Source organism: Aythya fuligula, chromosome Z, assembly GCF_009819795.1.
Source record: "Aythya fuligula isolate bAytFul2 chromosome Z, bAytFul2.pri, whole genome shotgun sequence".
Taxonomy (NCBI): Eukaryota; Metazoa; Chordata; class Aves; order Anseriformes; family Anatidae; genus Aythya; species Aythya fuligula.
This window is the reverse complement of record NC_045593.1, coordinates 71,299,478-71,321,697: the sequence shown is the minus strand read 5'-3', so window position 1 is coordinate 71,321,697 and position 22,220 is coordinate 71,299,478. Positions and strand designations below refer to the sequence as shown.

The following is a 22,220-nucleotide window of genomic DNA, read 5'->3' as shown; positions in this document are numbered from 1 at the left end:
TTTGAGTACTTTCTCAAGACGTGTCAAAATTAATGTTCAATCAACCTATAGGTGTGTCACTTATTCACATAAACAGGTGACCTGTTCTTTGCACATTCTAGGGCTTTTTATAGATGTGAGAGTGGGCTTTTCAGGGAGTTGCTGGGGCTCCTCTTCATCAAGTACCTGGCCATATCTTTCCAGCATCCCTGTATTTCAAGGCCTTTCAGGTCTGGGGCCTCACCTGCTTCAAAATCCCCTGCCTGGCAGTAAAGTTCTGTCCACCGAGTGGAATGAGGGAGAACACTGCATGATTAAACTTAAGCATTTAGTGAGCCTGAAAATGATCTTCTTGTCTAAGGATGATTTAATTCACAGTGAGGCAGTAAACACGCTTGGAGTTGAGCTCAGAAACTTGTTATTCAAGAATGAGATGTGACATTTGTGTCAAAAGCTTCCATACAATTTCTAGTGGTACTGACATATTTTACACCAGAAATCAGAGCTGTATTAAAAATACAGATTATGTAAAAGAATTCAAGGTGTTAAGCTGTGATCATCTATATATTTATTAAAAAATGGTATCCCATCAGTCTCCTGCTACGTAACAGATTTTTCCGTGTTCCTTTTTTTTGCCAGTCAGGAACTGAAAAACACTTCTAGGCATGTAAATTCTTCTTCCAACATCAAAATAAACCAATGTATACTATTCATCTTTCAATAGTAACATTCATCTCTTTCTTGATATAGTCTCCTTTTATTACTGTAGCTTGTGTCAGAATTATATTGACAGTAATAATATACAAAGTTATTCCTTTTGTTTCCTGCTTATATACCTTCTGATTAATTAAATGTACCACAGTTTTTTACTGTGATAAGTTCTCATTGCAAAATTCCATACCAAAGATCAAAGAGCAATGATGAAAATGCAAAAATGAAAGATTTAAGGATGCAAAAATGAGGTTATGAGCTAGGCATGAAGGAAAGTCAAGGGCTGATTCCATTATTTCAAGGAAGATGCACAATCTAAAATGGTACATTGCCTGTGACAGAAAATGGAAGCTTTTTGGTGTTGATACTAAAGGGAGACAACAGATCTTGTAAGTTTGTTTAAGGTGTCTTTATCTTCAGCAAACCATAGGAAATGGCTGCAGAGTAGCTGTATGTGATGTTTCCTTGCTGAAAGAAATCCCCCTTTTATTTATGAATTACAATTTCACATTTTCTGGAAAATCATTTTCCTAAAAATGTATTAATCTCTGATTGATATTATTGTTTTTCCAAACCAAAAAATAGTGAGGTTAAGTTTATCATTTTCAAACAGTAATTCTAGTCTCCCTTTAGATGAAAACTTCATTCAATGCTTAGGGAAAGCCAGGGAGCAAGCTGGAATGTCTTCACTGAATGAACTGCATGTCTCTCTAAATGATGGTCCTGTTTGCTCTGCATCAGGTTTAAACATGTTTTGATGTTTCAATTCCTAAAAAGTCCAGAAATTTTAGTTTATTCTGGAAGTTTTAAGAATCAGCAGGTCAAGTGGCTCTAGCAAAAGCAAAGATTTCTCTAAATGATTTTACTGCTGTGCACATTGAATTAAGAAGAAGCCTGAATTTCATAAAAGGAGTGGTCAGAATTTACTGAAAATCACATTCCTTCATGCTGTAAAATCTAAGTACCCACAGTCACCTCTTATTTTTGAAGATACTATTTTGAATAATCAGAGAGGAGTCAAGCACATGAATTAAAACAAATGCTTTAAATCTGTGGGGATCTACTCTCTTTATTTACATACCACGTTGTATACATTTCTACTCATTCCAACACAACTATTCAAATTTTCCTTTTTAGTTTGAAGAACAGTAGCTTCTGGTCTCAAAAGCACAGTAGTTATTGAGTAGCCTTTACTCATTTCAGGCAGGCAGACCTGATAACAATACAAGATCTGACAAATCCTAATTAATTACACTACTAAACCTCTGGATAAGAATAACAGATTAAAAACAGAAGTATCACTAAGAGAAAGGGAAATAGGGGGGAAGGAGGAATGCTGGCATCCATAAGTTTTTGATTTTCTCCTCTACGAATGTTCACGAGATAGTCTTTTTTTTTTTTTCTTTTTTTTTTCCTCAACATACAGGTGCTACTCTATCAAATTCACTGAAGTTATACATTAAATATAGCTGTTTAAATACAAGAAATTAGACTCAATATCGAAGGCAGTGGCAAGACTAGATTATTATTTCTAGACTTGTTGCATGGATAGGAAGTTTGGTTATATCTGATGATATAAAATATGCCTCTCTACATAGTAAGCTGAAACTTGGGGTAACTGCCTTAGTGAAAATCACTTCCCACAGCATTGCTGCACATTTGGGGAAGGAAACTAAGTTAGTCTGGTTACATGAACACAGCATCAACAACAGCCAATGTCACAGCACGGAAAACCTTCACATTGCTTGTATTGCTTGTATAGTAACAGTCTGTATTGAACACAGACTGTTCATAGAATCATAGAATCTCCTGAGTTGGAAGGGGCCCAAAAGCATCCTTAAGCCCAGTTTCTGGCTCCAGACAGGACCACCCAAAAACCAGACCCTACGTCTGAAAGTGTGTTCCAATTTCTTCTTAAACTCTGGCAGCTCGGTGCTGTGCCCACTGCCCTGGGCAGCCTATCCCAGTGCCCGAGCACCCTCTGGGTGCAGAACCTTTCCCTAATCCCCAGCCTGACCCTCCCCTGTCCTAGGTCCATCCTGTTCCCTCGGGTCCTGTCGCTGTCCCCAGAGAGAAGAGCTCAGCACCTGCCCCTCTGCTCCTCTCATGAGGGAACTGCAGGCTGCCATGAGGGCTTCAGCCTGCTCTTCTCTAGGCTGTTAACTGCAGGTACTCAAAAGCTCAACTCTATAGCACCTTCAAAGGGTTCTCTTTACAATGGCTGTTCATTGAAGAAAAAGGGGTAAACAGTTCATCAGTAAGAGTGTTGCAAAAAATACTTAGAAGATTTCTGGTCCAATAGCATTTACTGATCAAGGATTAAAGGACTATATAAAACACTGAGAAAGAGAATTCCCATACACAGAAGCCAGATGTGAGTTCACAATCATCCAGGAAGAAAAATGATTTTAACTAGCCTTTTCCATAAAAAAAAAAAAAAAAAAAAAAAAAAAAAAAAAAAAAAAAAACACAACAGGGACATTAGGTTATGGAAGATCACCACAAAGTGTGTTGTCTTCTTTATTCACATCTATTCATCAATATTTTCTTGGTTTTTATTTTTTTCTCCCAAGCACAGATATATAATTTCTGCTCATGCAGAAAATTTCCTCTTACAAAGTGTTGATATCTTTTCTCTTTAGAAAATTAATACATATATATGGACATAGATGGTGACACTCCAAAGTATTATTTCTTTTTTTTTTTTTTTTAACTGCTGAAACAGAAATAGTAATTACACCTTTACTGCCTTACGTTAGTAGATAATACTTTCTAGGTTATTAAGTGCAGACATTTTTGAGATGCCTAACAACTATTCAGGGGGTTGGGATGTTTTTGTTAGTACTCTAATACTAAATCAAAAGTACAGAGAAAACTTTCACAATATCAGCTTATGCAAATCTGCAGATGTGAAGTACTATGCATTCCAAATTCACAGCAAGAATGCTAGGAAAACAAGTTAAGTAGGCGGTAATGAATCTTTTCAGAAGGAGGAAGACAAAAGGTAGAATGAAAGACAATTTGGTTCAAAATAATTCCCCAACCTATTTAAAAATAGAATTATCAAATTGCAACTCTGAACCTCCCCTTTTTGCTGATTAAAAACATCTCATTACTGTACACAGGATCATCATCATAAGACATATTACTCCATTCTCACTGACAGTGACTTATTGCCAACTCCAAATTGAATATTGATGTTTTGCTATTGAAATGTCAATGCCAAAAATTACTCATAGCTCTCTAGAATCAATGGCACCTCCAGATTTAACTACACTTCTAACCAAAGGAAGCTCAGTACTAGCTATTTCAGCTAAAAAATCTTTACACTAGCTTTTTAGAACGAAACTAAATGCTGTTTGTCCATTCTGTTTAAAAACATTTGGGGTGAGGGGGAGGCAGCATCTATTATCTTGCATAAGAAACTAATCCATCATACATTATGGAGAAAGACTGACACTTGCCTAGATGCTTTGAAAATTTTACTCATTGTCTTCACTGTCACTACTTAATCACAAAAAAATGTATTTAAGGTCTTGTAAAAATTATGGCTGTGGCCATTGGGCTGTTGATTGCTAATGCTTTCCCAGATTCTGCTGGTTTTGTTTTGCTTGTCACAATAGACAAGGCCTATGTAACATACCACAAAGTCTTTGAAGTTGTACCAGCACCCCTTTGAAAATCAGCATCACCCACACTTTTCTAACCAGTTCTATTGTTCAAAGCATAACAATCTATATGGAAAATAACGTGTTTGGGCTTCTCATTACAACAGGAATTTTTCTACTGTTTCCAGAAGCTGAAAGAGAGTTGGTAAAAAAATGGATACCCTTTTTCAGTATTTACAAATGGCTTCCATCCTCAGAAGCTGACTAGAAGGAAATGCTGCTACTTTTCTTTTTACAATCACCACCCACATCTCATAGCAGGGTATCACTCACAGCAAAGGCTGATTCACCCTTTTTTCTCTCCACACTAAAGAAATACAATACATTAAAATGCACAGCCTTGGTGTTCAGCTTGTTAAATAAATGCTGAAGAGTAGAATATTCACTCCCCCGTCTTAGGTGCTGGGAAGGCTGCTGATTTTATTTTTCAAAAGGGCCAATTTTCCACCTTGAATATACAGCTCATAGTGGCACTTCTGTCAAGAGGGGGTAATTCTTCAGCTCAGCACTCTGTTTAAAAGCATGAATTTGGAGCAGCTTTTGCATAGCTTCTAGTTTGATTCTTTTTAATATATAATAAAAAAGCTTTTGAAAACCTTTTTTCACCATGTGTAATAGAGCTAGTTTCAATGGCAGAAAGATTCAAGGGAATGTTCTTTCCTACAGACAACTAACACAACTTTAAAGATAAAATTCAGAGGTGAATAAAGTCTCGAAGGAAAGAGAGTAATATTAAGTCTAGACCAAAGCTGAGGAAGATATTCAGGGATTTAGTTTTCCTGGCAGAAGCAGCACTGTCTCTCAGAGTAACAAAATTATCAAAACAAGCTAGTTTCCCTGAGGTATTTTCAAATTTTGAAAACAAAATTTTCCAAATACTTCGTATGACTAGCTTTCAAATATAAATCAAATATCATATTATAGAATACTGTAATACAGAATGTTATGAAGATGTCTGTGTAAAACCTGGTATAAGAACACCTCATTTTAAAAACTGTACAACAATAAAGATCATGAACCACAGCCATTTATATCTGAAAGATCACTTTTAGTCTCCCATCTAATAAAATTTTCAAGAAACACAAAATCACCAATAAGCAAAGAAGACACAAAATATATCTTGATAGAAAAATGCATTCATATTCGGATTTAAATCTTCAGGCTCAATTTATTTGTTTGTCCACTCAGATCAATGGAAATATAGGAACAATAACACAGAAACTCATGGAAAAGAAAAAAAAAATAGATCATGGCATCATTTTCCTTCTTCCTGAAAATGTGCTTGCTAATCAATCCAAAGCAAACTTACTGTATTTATTTATATTATATGGTGTAGGACCTATATTAGGTGTAGTCCTACACCATATAATATAGGTGTAGGACTACACCTAATATAGGTACTTCCTATATCAAGGATATAGGTGTATCATATAATATAGGTGTAGGACTACAATTCATTGCTAAAAATGTAGAGATAATAAACAAGGGTATTTTCTTCTATAGCTAGAGTTATACAACCAGTATATTCAACAACTAGTATTATAAGGTCATTTTAGGCACTGGAAACTGTAGAACAATACACTACTGTAGTCAGTTAAAACAGAACATTTACCTTGCAAAATCCACAATCCATGGATACAGGCAGGAAAGACAAAGAGTTTAGTGCCAAGTTTTCCAGCTTTGCTGCTCGCTTACTAGAAAACAAGAAGAGGAAAATACATTTAGACTTGTCCGTTGTATCAAGGTTTTTGAAATAGCAATGCTCTTAGGGAAGTTCCTTGACATGGTTTAGGATCGTATGCAGTTTCTATCCATAAAGGAACAGAATGTATGTCAGCACCATGAATGTCACTCCTGAAGTAAATAGCAGAGGCATGTGAAAGCTCCCAAGTAATATTGTGTACTCATTGGCACTCATGGAGAGCAGGCAACTGCATTAACTGCAGTAGCTTAGAAAGCAGTTTACTAAGGGATCTGAAGGTGAAACTGACACAAGTATTAAACCAAGAATGGACACTGAGGGGAAAAAAATAAAGTCTTTTCAACATCAGGATAAACTTTCTCTACTGGCGATGGAAATTTGCACCTCCACAGCCTTTTCCATACATGTCTCCAAATCCACAGACAAAGAAAGGAGCATTTCTGAGCTATGGTATCCTCTTGCCATATTGAACTGAAATTGGAACATTACGTTCATGTTAATGGAACATATGATAAAAACATTCTTCAACAGCAAAGGTAAGAAAAGGTAAGAAAAGTTCTTGTATGTTTGCCAGGACCAGAATAAGTCCTGGCAGAGCAAAAGAACTATAGATTAGACAATAATCCAAACTACACTGACAAAAAAGACTATGAAGGACTGTGCTATTTCTGAAAATTATTCTGAAATAAATGACATGGGCTGTTCTGATCAACATGACCACCTATGACTTTCAGAAAGCAACCAAAAGAACAAAATGCTTTGGATCCCGCTGTGCAGAAATGATCTTTATGAGACCTTTCAAATTGCCTGAAAAAGACTCTGCACCTCTTCATAAAATACAGTATGATCTGGGAAAGATTGATTAGAGAAGTGAAATAATGAGATATAAAAAGAAAGAAACAAATATACTTAAAATATTTTAAGTATTTTAAATATTTAAATAGTATTATCTAAGCATCTAATTATCTAAGTATTTTAAGTATTTAAATATTTTAAATATTCTTAAGATATTCTTTAAACATTAAACTGTAATTATAGGAAAGGCCAGGTATTTTAAGTAAATACATATTTCATGATGAAACATAATATTGTACCTAATTCTTATTCTTATTCTGAGGTACACAAATAGGTGAATTAACTCAATCATTTTATACTATATTATATGGTTGATCACGGATAAGATAATGGGTCAAAAAATGATTTGTTGAGGGAATCTGTAACATAAGGAAGTTACAAAATTTGCAGAAGAAGACTTGGAATGCAGCAAAAACCTGCCAGCACTGCAAGTAGTCTAGAACTCCATATCTTTGTTTTACGCGGAAGTGTTTGGTAGCAAAGGGACTGCAGGGGTGGCCTCTGTGAGCAGGGCCCAGGAGCTGCTCTGTGTCAGAGCAGAGCCAGCTCCAGCTGCTCCAAAAGGGACCCGCCACTGACCAGAGCTGAGCTATGAGCGATGCTAGGTGGGCCTCTGGGGCAGCAGAGTTAAGGAAGGGAAAAAATGCTGGACAACAGCAGCTGGGAGAGAGGGGTGAGAGCCAGCCCTGCAGCCCCCACAGGCAGTACAGCAGGAGGGCAGGAGGTGCTCCAGACATGCAGCACAAGTTCCCGTGTGGCCTGTGGAGAGGCCCCTGGTGGATCAGGGCAAAAAAGTGTTAAGAAGGAGTGACAGACTTGAAGTGTTAGGAATTGTAAACACCACCATTCCTCATCACTCCACACTGCTAAGGGTTGGGGCAGGAAACAGAGGAGATAGGAATGAAGGAGTGACGTTAAGCATAGGAAGAAAGGGTTGGGGGAAGATGTTTGTAGTGGTTTTTGTTTGTTTGTTTGTTTGTTTGTTTTCCTTCTTATCATCCTACTATATTTTTAACTGCCAATAAATAAAAAGAATCTTCCCCAAGTCTGTTTTGTCCATGATGGTAACTGGTAAAGGCGCACCCTGTCCTTATTCCAACCCTCAAGCTTTTTTAGGTCTTATTTTCTACCAGTGTCCTGTTGAGGAGTGAGAGACTGTCTGGGTGAGGTCTGTCAGCCAGCCACAGTCAATTCACTTCAGTTTCTCTACATGCTCCTGCCAATTCTTGATTATGAAAGACAGACAGAGGTGTCTACTACTTCCTAATGAGTGATGCTGCCACTCGAGCCCCCATTATGAGGACAAATCAGAAAAAGCAACACTATTTCAGTGCTGTTCTGTGATAAAGTTTACAACAGAACCACACTGCTTGGTAAGAGCATATAGTTGGTTATTCAATGCATGTGCTGTTATACTGATTAAGTAAACACTTGTAGAAGACAAAGGGTAAACAAGTTGTTCCACCACTGCAGTATCTAACATCATTATTTTTGGGCCACTTTATTGTTTCATTTTAAGAACAGCAGTCTTTTCATAGTGCTCTCCCACAGAAGCAGCAGTTCTTTCAAACCATACGGGAAGAGCAGTCTAAATATATATTTCACTATGCCATTCTACACTGTATTGAATTCCTGTGTTTATTATGTACTATTATATTAACTAAACAGCAAGCTTTGCTTTCACTACTGCGTAGGTTTCAGTATGTTCAAAGCTAACTTATCTGGTGATTTTAAGGGAGAAGGGGAGGAGCTTTACTTGATATATGTTTTTTCAGGTTTTCCCTTCTTAAGGGCTATTGCAACTATTTTTGAATCTTGCCTTTTGTTAGTTTGGGTTCTTCTCAGACTAAATACAGAATAAAAATAGAACAACAACAGAAACATAAAAATAAGCAAAGTATGTCTAAATGTTTGTTTAATTACCTTTTTTTTTTTTCCTTTCTCTGAAACAAATGGGAAGTGTTTTAAATATTGTAGGCATTTCCTTTTACTTTTGGTTGCAGACTTAGCAGATTTAGAATAAAGATCAGCCTGAGTCTTTGGAAGCCAGGGAGAATTTAACTGTGCTTTATATTATATCAAACTTTCAAAGGGCATTTAAATATATAGATTCCCAACCTACCCAAAACAGTGGGAGAAATCTTGTGTATGGAAGAAAAAATCATACTCCCAAATGGTGAAAATATCTCGGTCTCAACAGTGCTTTATTTCTGAAGACAAAACCCAGGTGGCAGTAGGAGACTAAAAGACTGTCCTGACAGATTGCAACAAGCGTTCAACAGGTCTGCCACAAAAGTATCGTAGAGAAACTGTTTCTCTGGGACAAGAGAAGAGATACTCATACAGACAAGTGACTGCCTAAAATCTGAGACAGAAATTGATTTCCCTTGCAGTGGGGTGTCACGAGTGTCTCATCTTACAGTGAGATGTCCTTGGTCCCAAGCTGCTCTCTGAGTGGTACTAAGATGAAGTTGTAGAACTGCACACTTATCAAGTAAGTAAATTCAGAGTTGCTGAGTGATACACATGAAAAATAAATAAAAAAATAAATAAAAATGTGCCTCAGTAAATAAAAAGTAGTGGACTCTGATCACAGTATCACCCCTCAGAACTAAGATTTGGGAGACTTAGAAAGCAGGTCAGAGAGGACATCAGCTTACTAATCAAGAAAGCAAACCAAAATGATATGAATTGTTGTGAATAGAATAGAGAAAAAATTTGAAAAGTTTTGAGAGACAGATAGGGGGGTGGTTACCACAATTTAAAATCATTAGTGGCACAGATAGTAGTCACTACAAGAACTGGTGAGAACAATATAAAATTCATCGGAAGAAAAGTTGAAAACAAACAAAAAGATTCACTTCATTCATGATTTGTGCAGGAAAAACACAGAACATTTTGCCCAGGTGCTGAGCTTAGTCAAATTTTACAGAAAAATCATGTGTGGCAACCAACCTTTGGTAGCTCTGGAACACTTCAAATTTAAATTTCTGTCAAAAACAGGAAGTCACCGAAATGCACAGCTCAGGGACAGCTTGGATATATCACAGAGATTTTAGTAGTTGTTTTTTTGTCTGTTTGTTTGTTTTTTGGTGTTTTGTTGTTGTTGTTGTTGTTGTTTTTTGAGACACACAGCAGACACGTGAAATTAATGAATATAGTTTTGGCCTAAAAGCACAAAATAAACATGAGCATTAGAAAAGTAAGTTATGTATTCTATATAGCCTAAGATATGGCAGACATTGAAGGCCACAGAGCTAAAATGTGGAGAAAAAGCTTACTGCTTTAAGTGTCAAATAATAAACATTTCAGATTTTTAAAAGGTTTCAAAATTTTATTAATAACACTGAAGATCCTTCAGATCTATATCTTGACACTATAGTTAATTAGTTTTATGTATAATTTATGGCAGGGTTTCAGGCATAAAATAATGAATAGTTTTGGCAATACATTTTTGTAAGGCTAGTAGTCATGTTTTCCTTCATATAAAATCAGACTTTTTTTTTTTTTCAAAGATTTCCAAAGAGATATTAAGCAGGATTCATTGAGGAGAGCAGTTGTTTGTTTCATAAGTTTGTCATATTTCAAAACATGCACTTAAAATGAACGTTTCTTGTCAGGCATTAAAGAATTGATCAAATAAAAATCCCATATAAGCCTAGTGAAGTCATTTATTCATTCATTTATTTATTTATTTATTTAACAGATGCGTTAGGTTGTTTGGAATATATATTTAGCTCAGAAACAATTTTTTAAAAAACATAGATGAACTAACTAGCATAAAAGTAAATCTTACTGGATGCAAATACTTTCTCCGAATGTGTATCTCAAAGACTTGGTATCAAAGAAATACATTTAAGAAAATCTGTTGCACACTGAGGTTTGCAAATACAAATATTTACAGACAACTCTAAGAATATGTTGCAAAAAAAAGAAAAAAAGAAAAAGAAAAAAAAAAAAAACACTTTACTGCCCTTAGTAGTGCCAGATCACCACAATCAAAAGGCTTAGGTACTTAATGCGTTCATAACCTCAGTCTTTAGCAGTAAAACCAGTTGTTCTTTGGGGGGTGGGGGCAAAAATGAAGCCCTCATAATCCAAGAGGAAATATTTAGTGACCTCTTAGATGTACAGAAGTCTACAGGGACAGATTGGTTTCACCCAACAGTAATGAAAGAGCTGGTGGAAGCAGTCACCAAGCCACTTTCCATCATTAATCATCAGTCCTGGCTATCAGGGGAGGTCTCAGTTGATTGGAGGCTATCAAATGTGACACATATCTACTAGTAAGGTCAGAAGGAGGACCTGGAGAACTACAGACCTGTCAGTCTGACTTTGGTGCTGTGGAAAGTTAGGAAGCAGATCATCTTGCAGGTTAGGAAGCAGGTCATTTTGTAGCACATACAGGACAATCAGGTGATCAGGCCCAGTCAGCAGGAGTTTATCAAAGGCAGGTCCTGCTTGATGAGCCTGATCTCCTTCTATGACAAGGGATATTTGATTAGTGGTTGTGGGAAAGGCTGTGGATGTAGTCTACTGAGACTTTAATAAAGCTTTTGACACCTTTTCCCACAGCATTCTGGAGAAATTGGCTGCTTGTGGCTTTGGATGGGCATATGGTTCACTGGGTAAAAAACTGGCTGAGGGCTGGGCCCAAAGAATTATGGTGAATGGAGTTAAATCCAGTTGGAGGCTGGTCACAAGTGGTGTCCCTGAAGGTTCAGTACTGGGGACAGTTCTCTTTAATATCTTTATCAATGATCTGAACGAGGGGATCAAGTGCACCCTCTGTAAATTTGCAGATGACAGCAAATAAGTATTGATCTGCTTGAGGGTAGGAGGGCTCTGCAGAGCTGAGTACAGGGGGACAATCATTTCCCTTGTCCTGTCAGACTTGTTTCAGAAATAGCACAGCCAACAGGCTCTGGTGAGGCCACACCTTGAATACAGTGTTCAGTCTTGGGCCCCTCATTACAAGAAACACATTGAAGTGCTGGAGTGTGTCCAAAGAAGGGCAATGAAGCTGGTAAATGGTCTGTGAGGAGTGGTTGTGAGAGCTAGGGTTGTTTAGCCTAGAGAAAAGGAGGCTCAAGGGAGACCTTATTGCACTCTACCTTGAAGGAGACTGTAGTGGAGTGGGGTTTGGTCTCTTCTCCCAAGCAACAAGCAATAGTACAAGAGGAAACGGCCTTAAGTTGCACCATGTTCATCAGGTTGGATATTAGGAAAAAAATCTTTGCTGAAAGGGTTGTGAGGCATTGGAAGAGGTTGCCCAAGGAAGTAGTTGAGGTATTCAACTTCTTGAAGGTATTCAAAAGATGCATCCTTGGAGGTATTCAAAAGATGCATCAATATGGTGCTTAGGGACATGGTTTAGTAGTAGACTTGTCAGTGCTAAGTTAATGGTTGGAGTTGATGATCTCAGAGATCTTTTCCAGTCTAAATGATTCTATAATTCTTCTCCTGACTGCATTCCATTCTCCTTATCTAAGGGAGTTTCACAGTAACACAGTGAAAATGTAGATTTTTAAGAGGAGGCATCAGACTCAAATGTCTACTGCTTCCTATTTAGTTATGGGACACACTGGGCTCTGTATACATGTAATTGCATTTTAGCATTTCAGACTCTGCACAGGAAAATTCTGGAAAATAAGCAAAACAAAACAAGGAGAGACATTAAAGTGGATGCAACTGGAACTAGTGAGTTTACATTGCTGAAAAAAAAAATAAAAAAGAATAATAAATAAATAAATTAATTAATTAAACTTCCTCTGGGGAAAAATCTTCCTAATTCTAAGGATAGTTTGGCACTGAAATGTACTGACTATGTGGACTACCTGTGGAACCTCCAGTATTTCTATCATTATTAAACTCAGATAAACATGTCAGAAATTACCTTTATATATCTAGATCACTACTGCAGGAGAAGGATGGGTCATATGATCTTGGTGACCCATCAGACCTATCTTCCATGGTTGTATCTGTAATGTCTAGCATTTTAACAATAGAAACTGCATATAAGCTTGGTATATACATCTCTCATTAGTTTATTTCAGTTACCACAAGTGACCAAAGCTCAGCTGTGGCAGTATTTTCAGGTTTATAACCACGAGGATGTTCAAACTATTTGTTCAAGTTTCTCTTTTTAAACGTTCTCAAAAGTTATACGTTCTTCACTTCCTATAATTTCTTTTTAATCAGATAGCCATTATGTGTGAGTTTTGGAAACTAATACATTTCGGATTTCTGAAGCCAAAGTATGTATTATTTCACTGGCTCTGCAAAAGACCCAAGCATATTCATTGATGCTTTTGTTGAAAGTCAGATACTGAGGCATTCTGAGAAAAGAGAATTAAATTATATCTTTCTCTTCATTTTTCATCATCATACAACCTTCAGTTAAAATGAATGCTAAGTTTAATGTTTAAGAACTACTACAGACAAAAGTGATGTGTAGAGGCATATGTCTTTGTAACATTGATACAAATTCCCACCAAAGCTCTTACTTCTTATCACTCTCAAAAATTTGCTCATTTTTCAATAAAAGTCACAATAATTGTCACTCTGCAATAGTATCAATATGCCACAAAGTGCAAAATAAGAATAACAAGGAAACAAGAGCAAAAGTGATAACAGAGAAAATACTGGAATCCAGGATAAATGTAAAAGTGACAACCAATGAAATCATCATCCGTCTCTCTTCTTTTCAGTGTTTATTCTATACTAACCAGTTATTTATCCACCAACAGATTACTTCCATAAAGACTATACAATTGTTAGATCGTATATACTACATACTGCTCAAATGCTGCCAAAGTTTACAGCCCTCTACCAAAATCAAATGATGTATATCTTGAAAACCAGACATCAGTGGTGTTTATGCCTCAACAACATATATATAGTCTCAATCTATCCCATCCCATCCTATCCCATCCCATCCCATCCAATTGTCCTTGCATGGTGGGTGAAATACTGTTTGGCATGTTGCATATGAGCAGGTTATAGCTATTAAGAATTGCCTAATGATCAACAAATACTTTGAATATTTCTTGCAAAGAACAACATCACTTCTGGTAATCTGTGGCAACACCACATGGCTCCACATGGCTCCAGAGCACCATAGGTTTTCTTACAATTTTGAAATATCCAATGGTTAAGCAGTTTTCTGGAAAACACTCTTGATTTAACTTTGTTTAAAATTTTGAAGGCTTGTGTGAGTGAGTGATTATAATAGCTGAAATTATTAGGTCGACTATCTCTATTTATGAGATATTTTTATCATTGGTATCAGAGGGACAGTCTTTTATGAACCAAACATTTGACAAAAGTATATTAAAGGCCAGTTGAACACTACCATTCAGAAATAATAATAATTAACAACAACAACAACAAAAATTTAGGGGCACATTATAAACATGTCACATTGAACTGGACAAACTAAATATGAACATCTAAAATTCCCAATATCCACTTGTAACATCTGACATTCACTCATTGCTATTAATTGTAGGCTTCATTAGTCCTGGGAGACAGATTTATTTAGCTGCATGATAATTAATACAATTAAATCACCTATTGACAGAAAAAAATAGGAATTAACAATATGATTGTATAATATAATATTAAATTACTGCAACAGTCCATTTTATAATCTTTTCTCCTCAGGTCAGCAAATAGGATTTGTCATGAGAAAAAGTGCATATGACCTTTATTCACGAAACTTTCCCATTTCACTTAGATTGCAGAGGCAAGCAGAGATGAGAAGTTACAAGAACAAGAATTAAGCAAGCATTAATCTGTCCGAGCATAAGCCTCTTGTTTTCTTCAGTACTCTTGTATTTCTTATAGTTGCCTATAAGAACAAAGTGGCTTTGTTCTTCAGGTGTCTTCCACCTCTGTAATTTGCCTGCCTCTATTATCTGCAACAGCAATGTTATTTTCCATGGCATAATGCTAATTTCTTGTGTAAAAATGAATATTTTACAGGCCTTACAGAGGGATCTGGATAGGTTGGAGAGCTGGGCGATCACCAACCGCATGAAGTTCAATAAGAGCAAGTGCCGGGTCCTGCACCTGGGACAGGGCAACCCTGGCTGCACGTACAGACTGGGCGATGAGACGCTGGAGAGCAGCCTAGAAGAGAGGGATCTGGGGGTCGTGGTAGACAGCAAGTTGAATATGAGCCAGCAGTGTGCCCTGGCAGCCAGGAGGGCCAATCGTGTCCTGGGGTGCATCAAGCACGGCATCGCTAGTAGGTCAAGGGAGGTGATTGTCCCGCTCTACTCTGCGCTGGTGCGGCCTCACCTCGAGTACTGTGTGCAGTTCTGGGCACCACAGTATAAAAAGGACATGAAACTGTTGGAGAGTGTCCAGAGGAGGGCTACGAAGATGGTGAAAGGCCTGGAGGGGAAGACGTACGAGGAACGGCTGAGGTCACTGGGCCTGTTCAGCCTGGAGAAGAGGAGGCTGAGGGGGAGACCTCATCACAGTCTACAACTTCCTCGTAAGGGGGTGTCGAGAGGCAGGAGACCTTTTCTCCATTAACACTAGTGACAGGACCCGCGGGAACGGGGTTAAGCTGAGGCAGGGGAAATTTAGGCTGGACATCAGGAGGGGGTTCTTCACAGAGAAGGTGGTTGCACACTGGAACAGGCTCCCCAGGGAAGTGGTCACTGCACCGAGCCTGTCTGAATTTAAGAAGAGATTGGACTGTGAACTTAGGCACATGGTCTGAATTTTGGGTAGACCTGTGCGGTGTCAAGAGTTGGACTTGATGATCCTTAAGTGTCCCTTCCAACTCAGGATATTCTATGATTCTATGATTCTATGATTTACTTTCCTGCTATTCAAAACCAGGCATAACTTATTTTCAGATCTTAATGACAAGTTAATGACAAAAACAAACAGTATGTGTAATTTCAGCAATGCCTAAAAGTAGGCCTTGTGCCCAATTACAGTAGTCAATGCAAGTCAGGGCAAATCCTTCAGTTAAGCTGCTGTTTGTTAGCCTGCATGGGTAAGCATATTTAATCTTTTACCTGTTATTCAGAGTGGACCTGCATCTCCTCTATGTCAGAGAAAAGTATGAAATACATGTCATAATTCCATGGATGCTATTTACTTTAGCCAGAGGTACACAAACACAGCAATTTGAGAGCCACTGGTATGGCTTAATGATATCACAAAGTGCTGCTAAAATCCATGGGAATTACCAATGACAGAAGAACTAATTCTTCTTGCTTTGCTTACTACTCCTCTGGCATACTATGAAACAAAGAAATTTGAGTTGTCTCTGAGATTTCCTCTTTTGTCTTACACACTCAGGATTTCTCCTTATCCATAGTCATACATGCATGTGCCTGAATTAAAAAAGTTACACTTATAAAATAAGGCAGCATGCATACATAAGATGCACTTCATTTTATAGCTGTAACCTACATGTAATGTAATTGATATCTTTTAGCAATATAAAACAGAATATAGAACTGTTACTATAACTAAATCAACTTTATATTACTGTTCTTATACTAAAGCAGAATGTTATTTGACCTTGCACTTTTAAGATGATGGATGATTCAAGTACAGACCTGATTCATTTTAGCAGGCTGTGTTTATAAAACACATGACATTTGTCTTCAGATTGGGGAACTGAGCTCTTGCCCCCAAGGTTTGAAGTAATCTTAGTAGAATAGTAGTCTGGAAGAGAGTACCAATACATTTATGCTTTTCTTACCCTTTGGCAACATTAGTTTCAGGGTAAGAGCTCTAGCAGCAAATATTTTGTTTCACAGTCAAGAGGTTGGTGCAGCTAGTCAAGCAAATCAAAACACTCTAAACTCCAGACGCTTCATTTCATGAATTCACCCCAAAGCAAACAGATTACCATCTGGGCATATGAAACAGAAAGATAAAATATACACTTAAACTAGTCTGTGTTTGTGAATATAGCGTGTATAGTTTGAGTTTAGTATGTCAATATAGGAATAACATTATTTTAAGAGCTAACATACTATGAATTACAAGTGTTTTCTGCCTGAATGGTATTTGAGATATTACCCAGATTGTGAGCTGAGAGTTTGGATAAAATCTACTATGCTTTAATTCAGATGATAAATACTCCCAGAATATCAAAAACTTTTACCAAATGTCATTGATAACATCTGGACTGGTGATTTATTTTTCCAATTATTGTTCTCTGATTCAGATATTCAGAGAATATACAGAGGCTATTTAAAGCATATTACTTCTGAGAATGGACTGTATCTGCCACCCAAAATTGAACTCATATTCCTGAGAGGCTTTTACAAAACCTTCCTCTCATCTATGTACAGGTTAAAATTTCGTGCTACAAATATGTACAATGCAGATCATAAACTCTTCCCCCACAATTTTTACATAAATTCATAAACATAAATTTATAAATTTATAAACAGCTGAAGTTTTTTTTCACAGGGTTTTGAATACATACCTGTCGTGAAATTTGGAACCCACAGAAGATCATAGAGAAGAACCTCCACCAACTGGTGGGCTCATATTTCACTTTTTCATGTCCTTTGCCACAGGAAAGTATTTCTTTGCAGAGTGAAGCACGTAGATGTGGTGGTTTTACCATGCTAGGCAGCTAAACACCACAACCACTCTCTCATCCCAGCCAGACCCAGTACAGTGGAATAATGTAGGCTGATTTTTTTCACTTTGCACTATGGAAGTACTTAATGTACCAGAGGGCAAACGCAGCAGCAAAACATTATCTGAGGAGTTAACTGAATTTGGGGGGACAAGATAGCCAGTTTTTTCTTGCACTCAAAAACTTCCAGCAAAAGCAATCTCTGGAAAAATGAATCATGGGAATCGTGGTGCAGGGAGGAAAAAGACTTCAGACAGAGTCACTTTGGAGTTCATGGACTTACTGATGGTAAACTGGGCTTGAGCTGATTCCTCTGGAACCCCTGCTACCCACCAGTGCTCCAGGCACGGTATTAGGAGAGTCCATGTAGGAAATGCAGACCCCATTCCTATCCCTACAGCATTTACACAGCTCCTGCAAATTCCCTGATGGTTATGGTGCAAACATACATTACTGCAAGAGACTGTCACAGGTTTATTTTGTTCATCTAAGCAGTGACTTCAGCTCATATCCATTACCTTTAATATAAATCAGCATGAATCACCGTGAACCTGAAAATGTGATCATAGCATGGATTTATTTCTTTTGTTTATTTATAAGCACAGCAAATATCCTAACTAACTATATTGGAAAAGTAGGGACAAATTGCTTTATATGGTATTTAGCCCTGTAGACATATGAAACAAGTATTAATTGAAATTCACATTCTTTCCATTGTGTAAATTGTCATAGATCTTTCAGTGGAGTTTTTTCACTGGTGCTGGTATTATTAGGGAACACAAGGCAGGATGTACCATGCATTAAAGGCAAGTGCAGTTATCAAAGCTACTGTCACATGTCTAAGGCAACATTTAACTGAGAAGACTCCAGATTGAAGAAAGAGATACACATTGCAAAAGGCAAAAACAAAACAAAAACAAAAACAAAAAACAAGAACAAAAACAAAACAAAACAAAACAAAACAACAACAAAAACAAACAAACAACAAAAAAAAACCACAACGATGAAACAGGAAGAAAAACAGTACTGTTAATAATGGAAAAATTACTATGATCACATGATGAAAACAATGCAGTGAGCTTTTCTGTGGGTATTAATTTTCTTCAAATGTTAACCAGTTAATAAACAGTCCAAGAGATTTCTTAGGAGGTCCTGTAATCTTGATATCTGATTGAGGTTGGGAAGAATGGCTTAAACTTTTCTCTTGCTTTATTTAGGCATACACTCTAGCTCTGATTCCTGGGGATGCTTAAATATGCACACAAGTCTAATTCTACTGAACTCAGGTACTCAGGATGCTGAAGTTTCTATTCAATGCTAATCTGAGAATTTTTATCCAGTCTTTTTTAATACTAATATGAGAACATTAGGGATTATCTGCTTGAGAACTTTTTCATCTGGTTTTCAGCAAGTCCTCAGCAATTATAGTCTCCTTTGAACTTATAAATGAAATAGATTCATGGAACAAATCTGGAAAAGCCTACAGTTTTCAAGCCCTGAGGAAACACAATTAGTACACCAAATCTACAAGTTTTCTCCTTGACCTTGGAAAGAATGTATTAAAGGCTCTGAAGTTTAGCTCACAGTCTGAGACAGCTCTACAGAGTTTTAATGACACTGACTGGTACAGGGAAGGTTTGCATGTTATAGATCTTGTCATACTGTGAAAATGATACTCTCATATGCCTCTAACGATCATTTGAGAACTGGTTGTTGTCATATATAGTCTGAATTTTGCAACTCTTAAACTGTCTACTTTCTTCCAGTTTTTAATGAAAAAATGGCAAAGCAGAAGATCAGCATGACATATTAAAAAGGGATTTGGAAGCAGATGAAAGTTCTACCCAAATGTGTCAGCAACTAGGAGAAACTGAATGAACTTTGCTGTAACTCAAGGTGATTTTTCATTATTTCAGCTGAAGAAAATTCTCATACATGGCTTCTCTCTTTTTTTTTTTTTTCTTCCTTTTTTTTTTTTTATTTGTTTGATTTGTTGTTGTTGTTGTTGAAGAATATATGTTCCAAAGACTCTAACAGGAAATTTTATAAGTCTTTTGTTGTTTCAGTATATGCAATCCAAACAAAAAGATGTAATTTTTGCCAAATTAGTATGTTTTCTTTCAGGTCATCAGTATCACCTAACAGTTGTAAATTAAATAATATATATTTTCTTCTTTTCCCGAAACATTGCACTGGGTTCTTAGTGTTGTATTGATCCTGTCTGACATACTTTTAAATGTGAAAAACATTTGACAATGGGAAAAACATCCTCCATCAGCTGCTCAGAACCATTTAATTCCTCCAGTGAAAACAATTTACACAGAGGCAAGTCCTATTCCAAAGAACAGCCTTTTCACTTCTGGAACACAACAGAATCAGAACTGGATCTGCTTCCCTTATCCAGCACTGCACTTGTAGTGGGAAATATAAACTACCACATAAATAAGTCCCAAAAAAATCACTATCATTTCTATTCAGTGAATGAAAATGTTCTAACTCCAAATGAAGTGACTGAAATTAAATATTTAATAATCTTTAATAATCTATATTATATAAAATATTGAATCTATTTAATAAATAAATAAATAAATAAACACACATATTAGCAATCTATCACTTGGAATACTACATTCATTCTTTTTACTAGAATCTGGTACTCAACAAAACATTTCTATCTCCAGAAAAATTTGGTTTAGTGAAAAGAGGAGAAAATTCTCTGTGATATAAATAAAGATGACTTGTCAGTAAATGCATAGAGAAGACATTTCATCTTTTCTCTTTTCTCCTCTGAGGCAATAGGAGAGAATATTTTCCAGAAGAGTTTTGTGAAGTTTGACACTGATTTTTTATTATTAATATTATTTAAGAGATATAAGAAAACCAACATTTTTTCTTAAGAAGAGAAAGAAAAAAAAAAAAAAAGTGTTGTAAAGATCCACATTTATTGAGAGCTAAAAGTTAATAAGGTTCTGGGAGAATTTAAGTCTGTGAAACTCAGACTTGACAACCAGGACATATAACCTCTGAAATACTTGTCTTCTGCCTATCTGTGCTCCACAGCTTCAAACCCTTTTCCTTCTCTCTATCAGAAAGAATTTAGTATAGAAACTTTAGATGTAGGAGAAAAGACAGGATCCCTCTTCCCTTCCCCCAGAAATAGGCACAGAATTACTTCAATTGCTGAAGAATAACAGCAGCTATAGAATTTAGAATTTATGAAGGAAGAAATCTATATACCACAATTAATTTTTGACTATGTTTATTGGCAAAGGTATGTGTTCAGATGAAAATGTAAATTATTTCTTATACAATCTGGTATGTTGAGTCACAAGTGTAAAATGCTCAAAATATGCCTCCAAATGCATCACAGATTTCAAAGGAAATAAACTGTGAGTAGAATTACAGAGATAAACTATTCTGACACACTGAATAAACTTTAGTATGTACCAAAAATAAGTTTTAATCACTTAGTATCATTGAGAAATTACATGGCAGTCCATAAATACCAATGCTAATAGTCTGAATTTAGCACCTCATGATCGCCCTGGGGAGTAGTTACAGACTACTGGGTAGCCTTAAATTAAGAACTCTTCCCCTTAGGTGATATTGCTTCCTTGATCTGTACACACCACATTCTTTATGCTGTTTAACTTTGCTAAGGTTGTTTTCAAACTATGTGAACACTTGCTTCCATTGAATTGAACCATCAGCAGGGTGAAGTCTAGTCTGAAATAACAGCATGAACAGCTACGCTCAGAATAAGGCATTTTAATGGAAGATATAGCAGATAGTAAGTTAATGCTAGCTTTGAATTTAGGCATTTTATTTCTTTTGTATAAAAGGAAGTAAGTAAACCAGATGATATTTTAGAGAAACCATGCTACAGAAAAATAACCACAGGAGGAATGGGTATGTGTATGGTGTATGAGGAATGGGTATGGGAATGGGTATGTTGGCTTGGACTGGCGCACGCTTCGTTGGGTTAGAAACTGGCTGGATAGCCGGGCCCAAAGAGTCGTGGTGAATGGAGCCAAGTCCAGTTGGAGGCCAGTCACTAGTGGAGTCCCCCAGGGCTCGGTGCTGGGGCCGGTCCTCTTTAATATCTTCATCGATGATCTGGACGAGGGCATCGAGTGCACCCTCAGTAAGTTCGCAGATGACACCAAGTTAGGTGCGTGTGTCGATCTGCTTGAGGGTAGGAAAGCTCTGCAGGAGGATCTGGATAGGCTGCACCGATGGGCTGAGGTCAACTGCATGAAGTTTAACAAGGCCAAGTGCCGGGTCCTGCACCTGGGGCGCAATAACCCCAAGCACAGCTACAGGCTGGGAGAGGAATGGTTGGAAAGCTGCCAGGCAGAGAAGGACCTGGGAGTGATGGTGGATAGTCGGCTGAATATGAGCCAGCAGTGTGCTCAGGTGGCCAAGAAGGCCAACGGCATCCTGGCTTGTATCAGGAACAGCGTGACCAGCAGGGCTAGGGAGGTGATCATCCCCCTGTACTCAGCTCTGGTGAGGCCGCACCTCGAGTACTGTGTTCAGTTTTGGGCCCCTCGCTACAAGAAGAACATGGAGGTGCTTGAGCGGGTGCAGAGAAGGGCGACGAAGCTGGTGAGGGGCCTGGAGAACAAGTCCTACGAGGAGCGGCTGAGGGAGCTGGGCTTGTTCAGCCTGGAGAAGA

General features: G+C 37.3%; 1 protein-coding gene across 3 annotated transcripts in view; it reads right to left on the bottom strand.

Moving 5' to 3' along the window:
* Window positions 1-22,220, bottom strand: part of LINGO2 (leucine rich repeat and Ig domain containing 2) — a 558,918-nt gene that overhangs the window by 344,046 nt on the left and 192,652 nt on the right. For all 3 annotated transcript variants that reach the window (XM_032206179.1, XM_032206181.1, XM_032206178.1), the window contains exon 2: window positions 5,971-6,052. The gene's annotated coding sequence lies outside the window, so the exon portion shown is untranslated. The remainder of the gene's footprint in view (window positions 1-5,970; window positions 6,053-22,220) is intronic.